General features: G+C 40.9%; 1 long non-coding RNA gene across 3 annotated transcripts; it reads left to right on the top strand.

Annotated features, from left to right (window-relative positions):
• The first annotated feature begins 451 nt into the window (after positions 1–451).
• On the top strand, positions 452–21,629 carry LOC309352219. 3 transcript variants are annotated; one of them, XR_014161145.1, is made up of 4 exons: positions 452–4,901; positions 14,958–15,129; positions 19,617–19,697; positions 21,224–21,629. It is a non-coding gene; the product is annotated as an uncharacterized lncRNA (long non-coding RNA). The 3 variants fall into 3 exon arrangements; XR_014161146.1 differs by lacking the exons at positions 19,617–19,697; positions 21,224–21,629 and adding an exon at positions 16,491–16,903; XR_014161147.1 differs by lacking the exons at positions 19,617–19,697; positions 21,224–21,629 and adding an exon at positions 16,071–16,470.

Here is a 21,629-nt window from a genome sequence, read left to right as displayed (position 1 = left end):
CAGGGGGGAGACTGACTTCCTTTTTGCACCTCCCCCGCTCGCTCCGAATTTAAATTTTTTTCCCTTTTTAAATCCAGTTTCCAATTACTCACGGGTTGTTCTTTTTAATCCAAATTTTCAATGGAAGAAGTCAGTGCTCTCCGCCAAATGGCATGCGGCTTCGCTCGGTAGGGGAAGCGGAGGACTCATAGCACCACACCCCCCCGGCACCCGCTCCGTAGCCTTTAAAAAGGCTCCTTCGCGGGTCGGGGGCGCAAACGGTGCCCGCCGAGTCACCATGCCCATGGGTTTCAGCGCCCATGGTTTTTGAGGGTCCCCGCGACACCGACGCGGTAGAACCCAGCCCCTGCCGAGCAGGCTCCCTCCGGAGCTCGGAGGGAGTCCGCCATTCGGCGATGGCGCCAACCCGGAAGTCCTGTAATTTTCCAACAGTTTGACTTCAACCCCAAATCCAACCCAAATTCCTCCATTGTCTCCCAAGACAGACGAATGCCAACAAAAATGTTTTGTTCTTTTACAAGCCAGTCCTAAACCTGGAAGATATGATTTTCATATTGGATGACAGTAGGGTATTACAATCTGGTGTAAACTCTCTAGACATTTGATGTTCTGCTATACTTACTCCAGGAAGTCAAAGGAGATATTTATGCAGATGTTTTTTGTTCACTTGGTCTTGTACACCTGGCTTCTGCAAAGCCTATGAGCTCCATAAACTAGTAAGTTTCAGCCATAAGTATCTTCTGTTAGCTTTGAGGTGATTCAGAAGAAGGAACAGGTAGGAATCATGGAAAAAAAGACATATTAAACAATGAGTCTTAACTAGGTTTCCCAACTGTCAGAAATCCCTTTGACATGGACATGAAACATATTGGGATGTAAATCTCAGAGGTTGTGGAAGCTGTTCTAGTTCTCATGCAAAATCTTGGCAATAGAACAGAAAACTTGGAGATACTGTGTATTTGGCTTCTAAAATGAAATATAGAAACCCAGGAGATTAAAATGGGAAATTCATCTGCTGAAACAAAGAGAAGGTGAGCCAAAGTCAATGGCATGAAGTGCAGATAGATACCAAGAGCCCCTCAACTGATGTCTTCTGGCACCAAGGGAAACATTTCTCATTGGTATTAGTGAATCTGGGGGCATGATGAGAGATGGAGAACAGATTTAAAAAAACAACAACCAAAATCACTACGTTTCATAGGGGGCAATTCAAAAGAAAGTAAACATTTGTTGTGCAGCATTGGCAGCAAAGAAAGAGTCACGTAAAATATTTCTTCTGAGTTGAAGTTTCAACCATATAATCACAGTGAAAATGAACATCTAGAATAAGTTGCTATCAGATTTAGGGCATAGTCAAAAGAAATTGATTCATTTCTGGACTAGATTAACTTTCTACAGTATAAAATGGAGAAAAATCCGAATAGCCCAATTATGTGCCTGTTCACTAAGGAGTGAAAAACTAAATTTTAACTCCTGTTTCTCATCTCTGAATGCCATACTGTATATCACTATTTTACTGTTTCAGACATAGGGAGGGTATAAGAGACTGAACAGGTTGGATAGTGTATGGTTCTGAGAGAGAAAGGTTGTGGAGTTGATAATCTCGTCTCCATTCAAACATAGACCTACCATTCTTTGCTTTCCTTCCAACTCACACTAGCCTGCAATTATTCTGGGTACTCTGGAATTCTGCTGCGGTCCTGGATTGGGCCTGTTACGAAGCAACCTGTAAGCTGAATGCAAAGCTTCTTTGGAACATGACCTCAGCTGGTGAAAGGATAGTGATCAGTCCCCATTATGCAAACATAGGTTGGACTTTTCACTACTAATCAAAGTTCACCCATTACTCCACTTATTGGCAGTTACTCCTGTATTCTAATCTTGATATATGGAGAACATTAAATAAGGCTATACACCATAAGTTAAATGCGCTTTGAGGGCTTCTTGACTTCGTGTACATTTAGAGGTTTGAGACATATAAATGTGTGCAGGCACATTTGAAACAAGCCAGATCTGCTTACTTTTCCAACTTAATTGCAGAACGGGCAGACTGCCCTGCTCTCCTGCAACTTTTTAATGTAGGGAAACTGTCAGACCTGGCTCTTCCTCTTTTAGCAGAAATGTGTGAGCTGCTCCCATCTACTTTTAGGACAAAATTAAGATCACTGGTGCATTTTTTTAAAAAAAAATCTGGTACACAATGATTATATAAACATCTGCAATTTTAAAAATGTGGGCACATCATGAGATGCTTCTTTTAGGACACCCTTGAAAAACCAAAGATGCTCTTCTGTTCATGAAATGGTTTCTTCTGACCATGCAGAAGAGCGCTGGGTGGAAAAGTGACCCTGAATCCAAACAAGTTGTTCCATTTGCACAATACCCTGCATAACACGTTGCACAAGCCTTTTCTGAAGACCTTTTTATGACTCACTGGAGTTTATATGTTGCAGCCTGTATCATTTCACAGGCCCAAAGCCTTCCTATTCTTCTTATACTCCCTGCAAAAAAAAGAAGGAAAATATGCTACTGTCATGGATGCTTTAGGTGAGATTCCTCCATTACAGAGGGTTGGACTAAATGATCCTTGGGAGTTGCTTCCAATTTTACGATTGTATGATTCTATGATTGCTCAGCCCAGATAAGTAATTGGTTCACCTAATAATAATAATAATAATAATAATAATAATAATAATAATACACTAGTTCTTCTATAGGACAAAATGAGCTTAAAGCTCTACTGGTGTCTAAATTTGCTTGTTTTCTTTTTCTCTCCTAATCCCTTTCTCCTTCTGTGTCATGTCTTTTAGATTGTTAGCCTGATGGTAGGGACTGTCTACTTTGAAAACCACTCCAGGACTCTTTTTGTCAGAGGTGAAAAAAATGCTTTTAAGTAAATAAATTGTTTGTGAGTATACTTGAAGTTTGGCATGAAATGTTGCATTTCCACCCACAGGTATGTGAAATATTTGGAGAGCGAAGTGAACAAAATGTAAAGATACAATAAATCAGATGTTACAGGATTGCTTTTAGAACCCAAACGTTTTAAGATTGATAATCCTGTTTAGCTCTCCAAATCCCATTGGTTCATTTACCATGCTATTAATAGACCAAGTGATTGCCATCATTAATATCTCCCACTTATTTTATCCATCAATATCCAGACCCATTTAAAGAAGTTTATAGCCCCAGAAGCAGAAATTAAAAGCATAGGTTCAGAAAAATATATAAGGTTCAGAAATAATATATATATAAAATTCAGAAAAATATAGAAAGGAACACCTGTTGAGAGGACGAATAAGTTCAATCAATCAGTATAAGTTTATTGTTCTAGCCAAAGGCCATGACAGACCTACAGCAACAGTACCAATAAAACAATAAAGATCATATAACAAATATGTCTAAAACTGTGTATGGATGAAAAGCATGGACAAAAAATACGTTGAAATATGGCGTTGAATAATAATGTGCAAAGTGGGTTGGCAAGAAGGGTAACAATAAAATAACTGCATAGGATTTGAAAGGGATGAGGGCCGAGGCAAAGTGGGAAGAAGAATTATCAAGTCATATAAGGAATATTCTAAGTGGTTAATTCAATATATAATTGAAGAGAAATGAGAAAAAATAAATCAGCAAGAACTAAATAAAGCCAAATGAATAAGTCAAAATGGCATGCAAAAGATAAAGAGAAGGGTGTAGAGTTGTTGGCAACCACCAAGCTGTGGATTTTTAAATTCATATATTTTATAGTAGATATCCAGGCAGCTAAACAAAATACAAAAAGGTGCATATATTAGAACAAGAAGCAAAATCACATTGTCGCCTTTCTGAAGCCTGTAAAAATGAACTATTAATTTCAGTGGAGTCAAGACTATACTTCATACTGATTCTCACAGCCATGTTGAACTAAAGGTAATTCAGTTTCTTCCCCAATGATTTTGTTTGACTCCCAAATCCAGGGATTCATCCCACTGAAAAGTAACATTTTGAGATACATGGTCATATTTGGAGGTCTCCAATTTCAGCTGTGCTGATATCATATTGAGCTTTAACATACCTGCGTTCTGCTTTTAGATTTCACAGATGTGCAAAACTAATTGACCCAGTCTGGCACACCCATTCAATATATGCCCAAATATTGCCCCCAAATTCTCCCTTCCACTTAGGGAACCTCCACGGAATAAAACTATATGTGCAATAAGAAAAGAGGCATTTTGGATTCTCCTTGTTAAGCATCCAACAGTGCAGTCCTGCACATCTTTACTCAGGTGTGAATTTCACAGTATTCATTGGGGCTTGCTCTGTAGTAAATGTGTTTAGAAGTTCTTCAGCCTTGTTTTCAAGTTCCTTACTGCCAGGTCATCTCATGCTGAAGTTCTGAAGGAGTCCATCTCTCTTCCCATGAATCCTTTCTCTTGGTGTATTCCATTCACCTTCACTAGAGGCCCTTCACTAGATGTCTTGGGTATCTATTTTGCATTAGGGTTAGGGTTAGGTCTTTATTATCTTCTCACAACTGCATGTTACTGTGTGTTTCATTGTACATGAGTTTCCATTCCTATCCACAGAGGCAGCAAATCTGTCTGCTGATGGATCAGATGCCTAAGTTGAAATAAATGTGAAGAACCATTTTATGGCCTGGGGGAAGTTATGCATACACCAGAGTTCTTGCACCGGTAGGAAATGTGCAAAAATCCAGGTCTGTCTCATACATTGCAATCCTATACATAAATGGAGAAGTAAGTTCAGTGGGACATTCTCCAGCAAGTGTGTTTAGGATTGCAGCCATTAAAAGCTAATTTCCTTATTTGCATTCTTCCTAGATGATTTTGGATTGACCCTGAAAAGAGAGTGCATTTTTTGGGGGGGGGGGGAATCATTGTGCTACAGACATTGAAAAGGTAAGAGATTTAGATTTTCTCTTCCCCCAACCCTAAACTTTTGGAATTAGTTTGTACTGTGTGTGTTTTTTAAAGAGCTGCCAAAATGCTGATTCATTCCACTTTGTAGATTAGATTATTTTAAATGTCTTATAGAGTCAAGCCCTCTTTATGTCTTCCTCAATTTGCCACAATATTTTGAAATTGTCCGGGACATTCCCATAAGTGATCTGAGTTTCATCAAGCTGAAAATGAAGTCACCAAAGCAAAGCCATTTCAGTGTTCTTCGGGGTTTTAGGTTTTGCCTTTCTTTTCCTTTTTTTAATCAAATCACAGTTCCAGCCAGGTTGTTTCATTCTTTCCCATACATACCACAAAGGATACACAAAGTTAATCAAGTGTGGCCAGATGAAAAGCTGCTTATGTTGTGTGTAGGAACTGACATCAAGCATTATTTCAGTGACATCATGAGAGATTTTTAGAATTGGCAATTAAATGGGGGGAAAGTGGTTCTAAATAATTCTGGAAAAATGACATGTGATGTGGTTCTTTAAAAAAAAAAGTTGGTGTTTCTAGGTCAAATTTGCCAGATCTGAAATTACACAGGCAATTTCATTGCACCCCTTTTCACCACAGCCAATCCCAAACTTGAAATTTGAAAGCTAAACTCTGCCTTCATTAGGCACTGAGCAAAATCCAAAGAAAGCTAAATCAGATTAAGGGTGCTTCTAAGTGGGAAACTGCTTAGGTAGGTATACTGACTTAGCAAACCTGATACATGCAAGTCATCCATGCAGATTTCTTTCTGCATCATTGCTCATGCCAAAGGCAGACCGAAGAATTAGCAGGACTGCACCAGTGTTACCGCACTGCATGGGAAAAATTGTGTGTAAAGTCCAGTGTGATAACTGGTAGGGTAGCATTTTTCCTTCTACTTTCAAAGAGGTAATAAAACATGGAGCTGGTGGTCCTGAAGAATGGTATCTAGCTGCATTTTAAATGCCCATGAAGCCAATGGCTTCAATCCTAAATTGCTCCCTTTCATGTAAGGAGAGCACCTATTTCACAAACACCCACTCCATCTGCATCCCCTGCCCCGCAACATAACCCAAGCATTTGGAGGGGAAGAGGGAGCTGGTGAGTGTGGTGCAGAAAGCTGTATCCTGAAAAAATGAACCCAGTAATAGTCATGGGAAAAGTTAAGATCAAATCCACTTAATTTCCTCATTCAAACTTACCTTTACCTGTATTGTATCCACCCCCTATAAAATGTAATAAATGTTTAGTAACATCAACTTAGTTTCAAAATGCGTTCTTTGTGCTTATACTTGGAGGATTCATCCTGTTTGTTCTTCCTCGTGTACATGAAAATGTTTGCAGATCTCCCCTTGGGCCAACTGAAGAAGTCTGAAATGATTTGCTAGGGAGACCACTTTGTAGTCAGACACTATCAAGTAGAATATATATCGTCGTTTTGTGATATAATCAAGTGAATGTTGACAATGACTTTTAGGCGACTGATCCTGATCACTGATAAATCTCTGACTTTTCAGAGAGTTACATTTGTTTGGGATTGTCAGCATGTGAATGTTATATACCAAAAATTGGACATTCGCTGCAGTTTGTGTGTGTGTGTGTGTGTGTGTGTGTGTGTGTGTGTGTTGTCTATCTGTGTATGCACACACACACATTCAGAACTCTCTAGTATATGTACAGATATTCACACAACATTTACATGGAACTGTGAACATTTGCATGTGAATAATCAAATTTGGACATTCACTGTATGTGTGTGTGTATGTGCACGCACACACATCTGTAGCTGCCAACTGATGCAAGAATGGGTTATATTTACATGACTCCATTAGTTTAACTATAAACAGCTGCTTTAATTCATACCATATTCTGTTCAATTCAGAATTACATTAGTTTTAAGGAGATTAAATGGTCGCAATCCAGAGAATCAGCTCTTCACAGAGAAACAGGTGTCTGCCAATGAGTTCATGAGATGTAAGAAGGGGAATCTGCAGTGCTTCAGACACCCAATAATGTTTGTGGTGTTCAAGTTGTGCCTCTTTATAAGTACAGTACATATTGTCCAAATATTTTCTCCTTTTAAGCTTTTAGGCTACAAAATCATTTATTCTGGAGCAGTACCAGTCCACTAATAACCCAGTCCTTGTGACACCACTTCAGAAGTACTTAGGTATATTATTAATAAGTTTATGATAGATGCACAACTTCCCAAAGATGACATTATGCTGGCATTATCTGCATCAAGGCAGATAAATTTAACTGCAGTGCCATATTTTCCAGTCTGAATTTAATGCGCCTGCCCTTTAAAACGTTATTGAGCTAATTGACATGATTCTGTGGTTTTAGGAAAAAGAAGAAGAAGAAGCAAAGCAGATGTGTATTATTAATCCTAATCTAAAACATTGGTTTTTGAATGTTTTCTTACTTGTAAGCACCAAAATATCTCGGAACATATAATAAAAAAACAAGAAAACAGAAATCTGAGATGGGAAAACGGAGTTGCTGGAAACAGACCTTTTAGCAGAACAATTTTCCTATACATTAACCACATTTTAGTGATAGATAATGTTAAACAGGCACAATTGTGGAGGAAAAGTACAAAACAATGGATTTTAATAGATCCCCTCCCACAAGCAAACTGATAGGTGAGTTAATTTAAAATCCTGCTGCTCATAGAATTTCAATAGTGGTTCTGACTACATTTCTCTGACCAATGATCATCTGGAAAGGCTGTCTATGGGGCTTCCCAGATTATCAGGGTTAGTTCAGTAAGGGCACGATCTACACATGTCCCTGATGCACGGGCCACTTCCTGACTATCTAGTTCTCACAAGTGAGCCCTGGCAAGGCCCAGACATACCTGAACTCCAGGCGAATGCTCTCTTTCTACAAAAGTGGCTATAACTAGTAGGAAAAAACCATGATAGCCTCTGACTGGATACTGGGAATCTGAATAGAGAAATGCTTCACAGGCTGCTTCTATATTGTAACATACTGGCACAGCCTTCCCCAATCTGGTGATTTGGTGTTTTGGATTACAGCTGCCATCAGCTGATAGGGTGTATAGTTGAAAGTAGCTGGAGGGCACCATTGGTGAAGGCTGCACTAACATGCGATCTTTCAGCAATCATTTCGTTAAAGGGGTCCGCTCCAGCATGGTTACTCTCACAATCAGCAGCGACGGACCACTGTTTTGTGGGATATTAAACTAATATTTCATGTTTTGCCAGCAGGTGCATGGAGGGGCTGAGGCTCACAGAGCTTTCCTGGTGGTGCCTCCAAAAGTGGGAGACTACTTTGACCCCCTCCGCCGCAGCAGCAGGAGGAGCTGGCCACTGAAGCTGTGCCGCACTCAGCTCCGCATTTGGCCTCTTCCTCCTCCCCCTGGTCTTTTGGGACATGGGGGGCCCGCCCCCTCAAAAAATATTGGGGGGGGGCCAAAAGGGCTCAGCCCCCAGGAGCTGGCAGCCCTGCTTGAGGCACAGGTAGTATCGGTGGCTAGTAGTCCCTTTTACCAGCTTAAGTTGGAAAGACAACTACAGCCATTCCTGGACCAAAAGAGTTCAGCCACTATATTTTTGATGTGGATAACCTCAACATTGGATTACTACTAAGTGCTCTATTTATGGCTTCCATTGGGCTTAACCTGGAAGGTGCAATTGGTGCAGAATGCAGCAGTGAGATTGTTGACTGGGGTAGCCCATCACACCATATAACATGAAGGAACTGAACTGGCTACCAACGGCACAGTTCAAGGCCCTGCTTTTAGCATTTGAAGCCTTAAATGACTTGGAACCAGGATATCTAAGGGACCACCTTGTACACTATATCCCTGCCCGGCAACTGCTCTTCTCGGATTGAGCACGGATGAGAGTACCATATGCCCCAGAGGTGCACTTAGCCTGCACTAGAAACCAGACTTTTAGTGTTGCAGCTCCAGTTATCTGCAATAAATCACCAGCTGAAATTGGACAGGTGCCTAGCGCAATGATGTTCAGGTGCCTACTTCGTTTAGGAAGGCTTTCCTTGAGGTGCAACCCAGTCATTTATGGAAGATCAATTTTATATCTGATGAAATGGTTTTACTGTTTTTAGAGTCTGTATGGATGTTTTTATTGTTTTAGAGTTTGCTGAATTGATGTTCTTGTTCTTCGAAGCACTTGTGTTTCAGTATTTGATTCTCCTTTTTTCTTTTTCTTTTAACTGTGTCCACTGCTTCACACAAGCAAATGTGTGCAGGATTGGGGGCAGCAACGGCTTTGACAGCAGAACATCACAATTTGTGGCTTTACCAAGCAAAGATAAACCTGTATTTGGCAACAGTGCATAGCTGACAGCCCTTATTTCAATATAGTATTGAAGTATCAGGATTGCCATGAGAGTACAGAAATGGGGGACTTCCGGGTTAGCGCCTCTGGTAATGGCGGAATTCCTCTGATCGGGAGGAATTTGCTTCATGGAAATCCGGGTCTGGCCGCCACGGCGAAGGCAGAGACCCACCAAAAATCACAGGCGGGTGAAGCCTGTGAACGTGGGATTCGGCTGGCACCTTTTGCACCTCCCCTACTCGCGGGGAAACCCGGTTTCGGGGATCCGGAGCGACGTGGGGTGAGCGGCGCGGTGCTTTGAATTGATTGCTTTTTCCACGGAGTGAAGCCGCATAGCTGTTGCCGGAGAGCGCTGACTTTTTCCTGTGGACAATTTGATCTTAAAGCAACTACCCATGAGTAGAGTGAAGAATTGGATTTTTAAACATCTTAATTTGGCACCGAAACGGGGAGGTTCAAAACAGGAAGTCCGCCTTCCCCTTTTGTAAATAGACTGAAGCAAAGAGGCTGCAAGCTAAAGTCTTGGAAAGCCTACTGTAAAGGACTAAATTTCCATCAGTAAAAAATATTAAATCCCCCTTGGAAGCAGGAGAAGAGGGGGGAAGTTTTGGATTGTATATGTTTGCAGGAGAGAGTGAAGGAAGTTAAAATACCACCGCTCCGAACCTGGAAACGGGCTGCTAGTAAGACTGACGTCTTTTGGAATGCTCATTGACCGTGACTAGAGCGTTCACTGACAGTTAAATAAGAGAAATACATTGTTTCCAATGTCTCCGTCTACGTTTAAAAAGGAGTAAAAGTAACTGAAAATTGAAACTAACTTTATTGTTTGAACTCTGCCTAAAAGGACTAATACAAATAGAAACTGTTTCCCTCTAGAGGAAGCTTTTGAAACTGTTACAAGAGTTGATCTGGGGGAATTTCCAGCTGCAAGATAAAAAGCTGTGAGACTCTGGGACTGACCTTGAATCGGTTAAGAATGTCGATACAAGAGGCCTTAGCGGTTGCATTAAGTAGGATAAGTAACTCACTGGAACAGCTTAACAAGAAGGTCTATGTGGTAACTACCAAAATTGATAATTTGGGACAAAAAGTGAACATCAATACAGAAACTATTCAGAAATTGATACAGGAATCTACTTTGACATGGCAAACTGCGGAGAAGGCTAGGGAGAAAGTTGTTGCCGTTGAACCTAAAGTAACACAGTTGGAGAGAGAGAGAGTCCCAGCCTTACAGATGCAATTTGATAACCATAAGTCGATGCCTTCTACGACTGAATTTAAAGAAAATCAGATTTTGAGGATTAGAGCCCTACTTGAACTGGAGAAGGAGAGTTTGATGGATTTCATCACGCAGGAATTTGCTGATTTTTGGGACCTGGACTTGGGTCAAGAAGAGATTAAAATTGTGAGGGCCTTCAGACTTGGAAGAGGAGGGAAAAAAGAGAAGAAGAAAATAAGAGACTGTTGGAACTACCAGAAGAACCTAGAAGAACAACAGTCAATAGTGGAAATTTTGAAAGACGTCCTGAAATATCTTTTGGATTTTGGGTTTAACTACGGAGATTTGGTTGCCCTGTTGAGAAGGAATAAAATCATCTCTAGGTGGGAGTTTCCTCGAGATCTACTCTTCAGCCTCAAAGGAAGGAAAATAAAAATAAGATCAGTAGAAGACAAAGTAAAGTGCATGTATAAATATGAAGAAGACTTGCAGAAGGGACTTGGAAAAGAGTTAAGAGCATCGGACAGAAGATTACCAGGTTGATGAACTATATGGAATTGGCGGAAATGACTGGCAGAATCCGAGACCAGGGAGAAGAGACGGTGGAAGATGATTGGAAAAAGTTTAAAGACTATTTATAGAAATATTGTAAAATTGACGAATGTTGGAAAAATGTTGGAATGAAGTTATATGGCTTTAGTAGAAATGTTATAAGGAATTAAGTATAGATAGATTATTAGAGTATTAGGGAAAAATAAGGTTAGAATATGTTAAGATAAATATAGGACAGAAAACAGAGAGAGATGGAAAGGAATTGCTGAAACAATTAACAGAAGTGGAATACAAAAAGGGAGGTGTGAGGAGGTCGTTGAAACAAGTAAATGAAAGATATGACATTGAAATTGTATGATGTGTGTTAAATTGTTTTTGTTTTGTTTTGTTTAGCTTATTGTGTTAGTGTTGTGTAATGTTTTTATATTGTATTGTATTGTCTTTTTTTTCTTTGTCTTTTTTCTTTTTTCTTTTCTTTTTTGTAGTGTTTAAAAGTAATAAATATTATTTATATAAAAAAAAGAGAGAGTACAGAAATGGGAAGAGGTGACAAGCCTATAAGGTAAAAGGTAAAGGACCCCTGGACAGCTAACTCCAGTCAAAGGTGACTATGGGGTGCAGTGCTCATCTTGCTTTTCAGGCTGAGGAAGCTGGCATTTGTCCACAGACAGCTTTCCGGGTCATGTTCCCAGGATTTCTAAACTGCTTCTGGTGCAACGGGACATCGTGATGGAAGTCAGGGTGCACAGAAACACCAAATACCTTCCCGCCACAATGGTACCTAGGTATCTACTTGCACTGGTGTGCTTTCGAACTACTAGGTTGGCAAAAGCTGGGGCAGAGCAATAGAAGCTCACCCCATTCGAACCGGCAACCTTCCGATTGGCAAGCCCAAGAGGCTCAGTGGTTTAGACCACAGTGCCACCTGCATCTCTGGAAACCTATACCTATACTCAGAACTAAGTCCCACCATGTCCAGTAGTGGGATTAACCCCCAATGAACATGTGAACAGGTGACAAAGGCTGTGTACACATTAGTGGCTTGAAACTGATCATTCTTTTTCTCAGCTTGGATTGAAACTGGTTTGGGGAAAACACATCAAAACTATGTAGACACGCCTGCTTACTCTGCATCCAGTACATTCCCATTACTGGTTTTGGAAGCAATATACACTCAATCCATCCATCCTGTTTTTGCTTGGGAAATACTGTGTTTTGATATGGTTTTCCCCAATCCAGCATCAATCCAAAACAACCCCTAGCTGGGTTTTAAGCCATTAATGTGTACACAGCCACTGCATTTCATGAGAACCCGCAGGTTAGATACAGGATAGATAGGGATTATAGCTAACATTGTGTGTACACCTCTTCCCAAACCAGTGGTGGGAGTGCACTAAATGCAAATTAAATGAGAATGTGTGCACAGCCAAAGTCCCAGGGGCTTAACACCGAAGTAAACATGCGTAGAATTGTTCTGTGCAAGTCTTTTGGCCTTCTCCCCCCATGCAAGTCAGTTATGTCAGTGAAACACTTCACACCTGATATATCGTCGTAACCTTTTTAAAAAATGGATTGCCACTGGAGAGCTGCATAACGAGATGTGTGTCTCCGAATTTGGAGACACACCATTTCCCAAAGAATTAAGGTGGTCCAATAGAGCCTACATTGCTCATGGTGCACACACTCTGATTTCTTTTGCCATGCCATAAGCTCTGGTTGAACAGCTGGCTTTTCTTTCAAGTGCTGCAGGAACGTGGAAAACCTGTTTGATCAGGGATGGTTATGGGACAGAAAGAGAAATGAGTGCATGTATATGCTACAAGCAACAGTGAACATCAGAAGAGACTGCTAGATCAGGCTAATGGCCCATCGAGTTCAGCATCCTGTTCTCACACTGGCCAATTCATACCTCTATCTCACACCATCTCTCGCCAGCCTCAATCGCCTTACATAAGATGTTACTGAAATTAAGCAAGCGAACTCAATGTATACCAAGAGGACTAAGCAGTAGATTAGATTCTCAGTGCAATTAGTTCTGGCCAAGTTCCCTTTAACTCCAGAGCCTGCAATTAACTTGCTCATTTCCTGAGCCCCTGCTCATTCTCATTGTCTCTTTGCCAACTGAAGTGCAACTAAGAGAACAAGTGAGAGAGAGGCCTTTTCAGTAATGGCATTTTTGCAAGGATTATGCCCTTAAGATGGGCATATCTGATCCCCTCTTTGCCCACTTTTAAGACTGCTTTATCTGTTGTCATCTTTTATACGATGTGCTTTTTACTGCTATTTGTTTAATGCGTTGTATTGGTGGGCTTTTTTATATCCTAGATTTTGATTATGTCTCAGAATGGCGGTATATAAATGTTGGAATCAAATAAATAATTATTTGAAGATAGTTTTCACTGAATTTAGAGCCCTGGTTCACACATCCATTTTTGTCTCTTGATGACTACAAACATGTGGAACAGCCATCATAGATGAATTAAACCAAAAGGAGGGGTTTTGTATTGCCTACCGTACTTCAACTCAATACTTTGCAGTGGAAGCAGTTCATACATTCATGTTTGTGTCACGGAGTAGTGAGCTACCAAGTGATGAACATGCATTGTGTGAATAAGCCCTTATAAGAGTCCTGATTCTTTGAACTACATGTTTAGGAACATCATGCTGGCCATTATTTATAAATTCAACTACTGTCCCTCATGGTTTCCACAGAAACTGAGCCAGACGACCAAATTCAACACATTTTCATCAGGCCAGTAAACCTAGAGAATGGTGAAATACTTTTTTCCCCTTCTGTGAATCAAAATAAAACAAAATGTGTTATCAGAGCGTGGTTGCTATTCCTCTTTTGTGGGCAATTATACTATGGGGAAAAGCTGTAGGAAAAAAAGTAATGATGATTCTGTCATTTCTTTAGGCCATTTTGTTTCAGCTAAGGAGCCATTTCCCTCCTATTAAATTGCTATTTTAGGGAATTACACTAGTCCCCAGGCATGACTTAAGTCTCTATTAAAATGATTTCACGGTGCTTGTGTTTAACTGTCTGATACGTGCTTTTCGAGTCTACAGTTCTCTTGTGATTCCCAGTTAATGACAAAAAGAGAGGGAAATATATGCTTCGTTAACCTATTAAGAAGGCAGGGCTTTTATTTTTATTTTTTTATTGTCTTCATGAATACTGGGCAGGATCAGCAATATGTTGCTTTGGCAGGCGTTGGACAGGATCAAAACCAGGCATCAATATATGTGCTGTTAGTCAAGAGAGAACTATAATAAAGTGCATCGTGCAGGAAAAAGGAGAGACAATTACACAGCAATTGGCTCTTGGAGTGACAGTGGGGGCGTGCAGTGCTAACTGAACAAAGATATTGGATCAGTCTTTGCCAGGCTAGATGCTGTGGACAACAACTCCAAGGCTGATGAGCGTTATGGTTAAAAAAATATGGAGGGCGCTAGGTTGGCAAAGGCAAAGGTTGCCAGTTCCCAATCCCATACTAGCATTTTTTCCCCTTTTACTTCCAGGTACCCACCTGTTCCACCCTAAAATAATCCAGTTGTAAACCCTAGGTATGGGCATAAGGAATAATTTTGGATATGGGGAAAAATTGAAATGATAGACGGGCAGAAGTGTCAAAACAAAATAAAAAAATTCCTTCCAGTAGCACCTTAAAGACCAACTGAGTTAGTTCTAGGTATGAGCTTTCGTGTGCATGCACACTTCTTCAGATACACACAGTGTGTACATCAGTGTGTATCTGAAGAAGTGTGCATGCACACGAAAGCTCATACCTAGAACTAACTCAGTTGGTCTTTAAGGTGCTACTGGAAGGAATTTTTTTATTTTGTTTTGACCATGGCAGACCAACACGGCTACCTATCTGTAACTGGGCAGAAGTGTGTTTAAGAAAAAGTGCAAGGTTCTCTGTTCTTCCTTTTCAGGTGCTGTACTGTGGTTAATGCCTAATGTGTCATGTTTAATGACATCACCAGAGCCTACCCATGACATTGCCGGGGCCTGCTCCTAGGTCTTAGGTTTGGAGCTTGAAATATCAGGATCTGGGATGTTCCTGACCAGGAGAGCTGTGAATTGCAGCACAGTCAGGTCAAGCAGGTGAGGGCCCCTTCCAAGCCACTAGGGCACAAGTTACCCCTTCTTGTCAGTTAGATAGATTTTCTAGTAATCCAGATAGGTCTGGACAGAGGAAAGGAATGAATCTACTTTTTCCAGATAAAGCACTGAATATTTCCACAAAGTTCCGTTACTTTTCCTTCCTGACATCAGCTTCCTCTGATACCTCTCCCTTCCAGACCAGCAAGTGGTTTCTAAAGGGGTGGAAATACAGTTATGAATGTGGAACAATATACAAAAGATTAGTTCTATTATTTTATCATTGAAGGAGATGCCCTAGTTATAGCAGTCATCAATTTCCTGTTACTGGCTGCTCCGTTATCACATAAAACCAGCCATTTCAGAATTAAAACAATATTTGATGCACTGTCACAGAATCAAGAACTATAACATGACAGAATCCAGTCTCCACAAAGAATATTAATAGATAAACACCCCCAAAAACTGCTCTTCTCGTTTGAACTCAGTCAACCTTATTTTTTTTTAAGTAACCCTTTCCAAATTCTTCAAGATGTACTTAACAGAGGGACACCAGATACCTCCTGCTACTGTCAGTAAAATTCCTTTTGCATGGCTTTTTGAATATTCTCTGGCCTTCATTTTAAAGGTGGTGCTCTCTGAGCATGTACATATGCTCTCCCTCTCTGGTGCTTAAAGAGATGCTAGCAATCCTTTTGACATGCACGCACAGAATATCGGGGACAGGGTTAAAATGTTTGCCGGACATTATACTGTGCCAGAACCGTCCATGGTATTCCTGGATATTTTGCAGCCCAGAGTCTCTCCAGAGAGAAATCTTGCATTCGTGTTACTTGCCCTGTCTAATTTAAGTGCAATATTTTGAAATGCAAATCCCCTGAGGGAAGCCTGGAACAGAATATTTCTCCCTTTTTTGCTACTGTTGGGGTTGTTTTCACATGAAGATTTGTGAGGAGATTCTGGAAGACAGACTCCGTGAGAAAATTCAAACAAGGAGAACTGATTATTAGGGAAAGAAGAAGAGCCACTGGAAGAGATTGCAACAGCAGTAGCCTTCTGCCCTCGCAGAGCATTCATCCTGCAACAGCTCCACAGCCAGAGAGTGACAGAGGCCCAAAGGTGCATTCCTGTCCCACACTGTGTCACAGCAGACAGCTAATTGGTCACTTGCAAACCCCCCCCCCCGGCAAAAAAAAACAAAACCCTATTTGATTTTTTCCCCACTTCTAATTTTGTTGCATTTAAAAACTTTTCTTAAAGGCCACATTTATCTGAAATGCTCCTCTTGCTTCTTCCTTTCCTAGTTAAATTAATTCCTCCTTGTTTTCCCACTTTATCAAGTTGCATACTAACCTTCCTTTCAGGAAACATGGAGGCTGATTGGTTGGAGGCACCACACACTATTTGGGAGACAATATTACCCCCTGTCTCCTAAGATCTCTCAAGTTTCTATAAGTGTTCAGCTTCCTGACACTTGATTGCCCACACCCAGCTATGAAACGGAAGCAGCTAAGCAAATGGCAGTCAGAAGAAACATGCCTCTTCTGTCTGCACAGATCATACTGTGTGATATGCAGGGCATATCTGCCACCCCAGCAGATGACAACCACATGCTATTTATTATGTAACTAATAGAACATGGTGATTTTTACCAAAAGATACAAGGTTTGCCATTATGTTTGATTTGCACAGCACTTAAAGCTTGCTTTTGCTCTCACTCTCAGAGGTGACTTTCAGTGCATCCCTGTTTATGCCAATAAATCTTCTTTAAATTATAGTTTGAAGTGAGTAACTTTACTTTGGGGAAAAGAATACTGGAGAATGCTGGAATGAAATATTGGAAGTCAGTGCTTCAAATCCGAAATAATTTTGATTGCCAAAAACTCATTGGATAAAGTTCCTGTGTCTTTAAAAAACAAAAACCCTCAAATACTGAATATTGTTTTAAGCATTGCAGGGGTTATCAGATTAGATGGCTTAACATTTTACTGTATATTAATTGTATTCATCACTTAGATATAAGATGATAGTTTTCCTTGTTGGGATCCATGAGTCAGATTATTAAATTTATTGTAATGATAAAACACCAATATTTGAATCTGGTAAGTGGTGGCCAAGGGACTTGGTAATAAGATACATGACCTTTCACCCCTTGGGTCACTGGATCACATCCGTATTAGGTCAATAGTGGCAGAAAGTCATTACTTGACTGGCATCTGTTTGGTGGCCTTTGTGGAATCAATTGACAGATTCAGACCAGTACCAAGTGAACAGGTGCTCTTCACATAGAGGCTGTACAAGGCATCCTGCAACTCTTTGCAAAACTTCAGAGTCCTTGCTTTGCTAACCCCTTGTTACAAGGAGTGACACATTTATGCTGAGAAGATACACAACACAATCATTTCGTGATTGTTTGTATGAGATTGGATTGCCTCTTCATTACTATAAAGCAGCTAAACTACTGTTGCCTGGTTCTCACAAACAGTATTGTACTTGATAAGCCTGTTACTTGACTATACCACTTAGTGAGAATTACACTAAGACATGAGAAAGATAAATCCTGTGGTCTGATGTGGAATCTTTCCTTTTGGTATGAGTTGGGATGAGGAACCCTGGAGTTAGATGCACACCCAACAGATATTGTTTGGCTTCCAAATGTGAATTCTGCAAAATCTGATATCTGTGCAGATTTCTTAAGAAATGTTGCGTGCTCTCTAATGTTTAATTCCAAGGACTATGCATCAGTCATGTAAAGAGTTGGGCAGCTGTACCTCTATTAGCAGACAATCTAGGCGGAGCTCATTATCTGGTCACGCATCATTAGAAAGGATATGGAAGAAAAATGAAAGACTGCTTCCAAAACTGGAACCAAATACCCAACATTAAAAAGACAAGCTCCATGAGGCTAGCTTGTGCCATTATTGTAAGGAACAAAATTCAAATATATGAAAATAAATCCTACTGCATGCTTTCTCCTCCCAATTCAGTTGTTGCTATGTACCTGACCTAGAGACAGAATGCTGGATCCATAAATGTGTCTGGAAATGCATTTTCCAGATCATTTAACACACTTCTCAGCTAGCAAACAGTAACCAGATTTTCATTAGAGCAGAATGATTAAAGTGTGCTTTAAAAGAGGCAAGTTTACCTCTCCTTGCAAAGTGCCTTGTGTGGTACTTTGAAGTCTCGACAACCACGTGATTGCATCACCTGGTGCAATTGGACATCAGGTGATCAGCAGGTGGATGGCTCTGCCCACCTGTCAAATCTGGCCCAGCAACGGTGAACTTTGGGCTTTCAAATTTCAGTGGTGCCCTGTACAATGCCCAAAGTTGGTGCCCTCTCGCCTCTCACCTTCCATTTTAAATCATTGTGGCACCCCTGCAATGCTCTCTTGGGCAAACTAGTCATGCTCCCCTAAATCTTGAGGATCATCTAGTCCAACCCTCTGCATTGCAGGAATATGCATTGCAGGAATATGGGGATCAAACCTGCAATCTAATCTGTGCTAGTGATCATGAGGACAGCACCAAGAATTACCAGTATGTACTGTGACCGTGCATATATCCCCTGAACTGCTGTATTCTAGCACAAATCTTAGCATGTTTACTCAGAAATAAGTACCAGTGTTTTCAAAGAACTTGCTTCCTAGAAAAATGGACAGCACCACAGACTAGCGGTGCAGTCCTCTACATGTCTACTCAGAAACAAGTCCCACTGAGTTCAGTGGGATTTACTTTCAGGTGTGTACAGAATCCTTTGTTCATTTATTTGTAGACCTCGTTAGGTAAAAGGGTAAAGGTAAAGGACCCTTGATGGTTAAGTCCAGTCAAAGGTGACTATGGGGTTTGGCGCTCATCTCGCTTTTCAGTCCGAGAGAGCTGGCATTTGTCCGCAGACAGCTTTATCATGGCTAAACTGCTTCTGGCACAATGGGACACTGTGACAAGTACCAGAGCGCACGGAAATGCTGTTTATATTCCCGTCACAGCAGTACCTATTTTTCTACTTGCACTGGTATGCTTTCAAACTGCTAGGTTGGCAGACCTTGTTAACCTTATGAGGAAAGGACTTGTTAAAAGTTGCTTTTTCACGTGACATTAAATGGGATTTTTAACACAAATGTAAAACACTCTGCTTAGAGACAGTCAAACACCATTTAAAGATTATTGTAAGTAATTGGTATATAAATTATCCAAATAAATAAATAATATAGATATGGTAGAATTCATAGATAGGTTTTAAAAGTCTTCATTCCACATAATAATACAGATGATGTCATGAGAAAAGCTTATAAGAACTTAGCATAATGTCTGAAAAAATTAATTGTAATGTCGCTTTTAAAGGTTTTTTTTCTTGCTCTTTGGGCCATATGTGTATTTGAAAAGTGTTATATATCCAAGGTAACCAAATCAAACCTTGTTATTAAGTATAATATACAACTTATTCAGAACAAGGCATTCAAACTGTATTTTCTCATTTGTTCCAAGCCAATGTTGTCGTGATTGTTGCTGCTTAGCTGACGATACTGTCAACTGCGATAGGAGCGGTCCATGCAAAATACTCTCTGGGTAAGAAGTCTTACGTGTAACAATTTCTGTGTTCTGTAAAGCATCTAAATTGATGCCTGATATGTCGTTGTTGTAGCAGCAAAAGAAAAAGAAAAGCCAGCGGTTGTGAGCAACAGTAATGAAAACAGTAGTAAAGCGGTGATAAGTTGTCCTTAACTTCTGGTCATGACAAACACTTTGGAATCAGGGATGCCATCTATCTAAAATTCGCATGCCCTCCCCCCCCCCAGCCTCTCATGCTCCACTCATGTGTGTGTTTTGCGCCCCCTGCAGCACAGTGCCCAGTGTGACCCCACTGGTCACGCTACCCTAAATCAGCCTCTGTTGTTGGTATTACCAGCTTGCTGCTACCACATGAGAAACTTTATTCGGTTACCCTGTGCCCTTAAGTCTGCAAAGACAACCCGGCTGTTGCTATGATTGTTGTTAACCCTGAGAATAACAAACTGAATTTGTCCAAGCCTCACTGCATAAGCAGCCATGTACTGTATTTGAAAGCAGACAAGTTGGTGGGACAGCGCCCCTGTAGCCTTAAAGGACTAGTCTCCACTGCGTTGAGGCTCACAGATAATCAAGATGGTGAGGGCCAGGCTCACGCTGCTTGCTCATCCCTTGATGACAACATCAAGTGATAACTGGACTGTCACAGATATAGCACAAGAAGCTGCATTTGTTTCACCACTGATGGAAGTTTCATATGAGGTGACATCAACACCTCAAATGCAGAGCTGTTTAACAGAGTAGGCTGCCACATTCAGCTGTCAGTCATCACGTGTCCAATAATCAAGCAATGCATATTTATATGCATGTGTGAACCAGTCAGTGTTAGAAACAGAGATATGAAAGCTAGGAGCTAGATGGCTCCTTAAACCGAGGTTATGGGTGCAACAATGGAATGTCCAGGTGCGTTTTTTTATAACAAGAATACAAAGCTGAAAATGAATAAACTGCAGCTAAAATGTTATGTTCATTTTTTACATGGTCAAGTCCTTCCCCTGCCCACCCCCCTAATATTCTTAAGAGGGTCTCTTCTGCAGTCTTCAGAGTAGCTGGAAGTGGGGAGGCAGAAAAAGGTCCCCCTTTCCTTCCACTCTGCAATTTTAATCTGAAATCTTAGGCTCAATACTGCGCCCAGAGCTCAGAAACTTATCATGCTGTTTAAATTCCCTGTTGCAAAATGCGCCTAGAATAGTGGGAGTTTTGAACTCTGGAACCAGTCTACAGGTTGACCTTTGAATTAGATCCCACAAAGGAATGGAGCAGATTGGCAGTCTGGTTTGGACCAAGGAGGACATTCCCATAATCCTAATTTACAATACAAGATACACCCTAGTAAGGTTTCCATTCCTTTTTAGAAGAGTGAGAATGGAAGGAAAAGGGGAAGAGTGTTCCTGAATAGCTGTGTCAAATAGGAGATTTTTGGAGTGTGCAGTTGGATGAACATGAAGCAGCAGAATTTCCCTCTTTTCCTTAACTCCATTTTGGGGTTACCCTCCTTTTCTCTGTGTAATCTTTTCCTGTTGCAGAATTGTGCACTATTTCATCCATGGTGGTGACCCCACTGTTACCAGATGACTTATATGCCTGGATAGCTCGGCTGGCTACAGCGAGGGGCTGATAACGCCAAGGTTGCAGGTTCGATCCTCATATAGGATCCCCAGTATGTGGCAGCTACATATTCCTGCACTGCAGGGGGGTGGACTAGATCATCAAGATCCCTTCCATTCTGTGATCAGGACGTGCCATATTAGTGGGTCCTCCTAAACCAGCAGCTGAAGACAAGGGAAGATCGACCTCTCCGTGGCCATTTAAAGTACGGTGCCTGCGAGGGAATGAGGCAGGGGATCCTAGACGTGCGGCGGGAGAGGAAGCGGGGCTGGCTTTGAAGCTGGATAGACGGTCACGTCTGTATGGGGTGCGGAGAAGGACCTG

The sequence above is a fragment of the Podarcis erhardii genome (genome assembly GCF_964252035.2).
Source record: "Podarcis erhardii genome assembly, chromosome: 11".
Lineage (NCBI taxonomy): Eukaryota > Metazoa > Chordata > Lepidosauria > Squamata > Lacertidae > Podarcis > Podarcis erhardii.
This window is presented reverse-complemented; position numbering and strand designations above follow the sequence as displayed.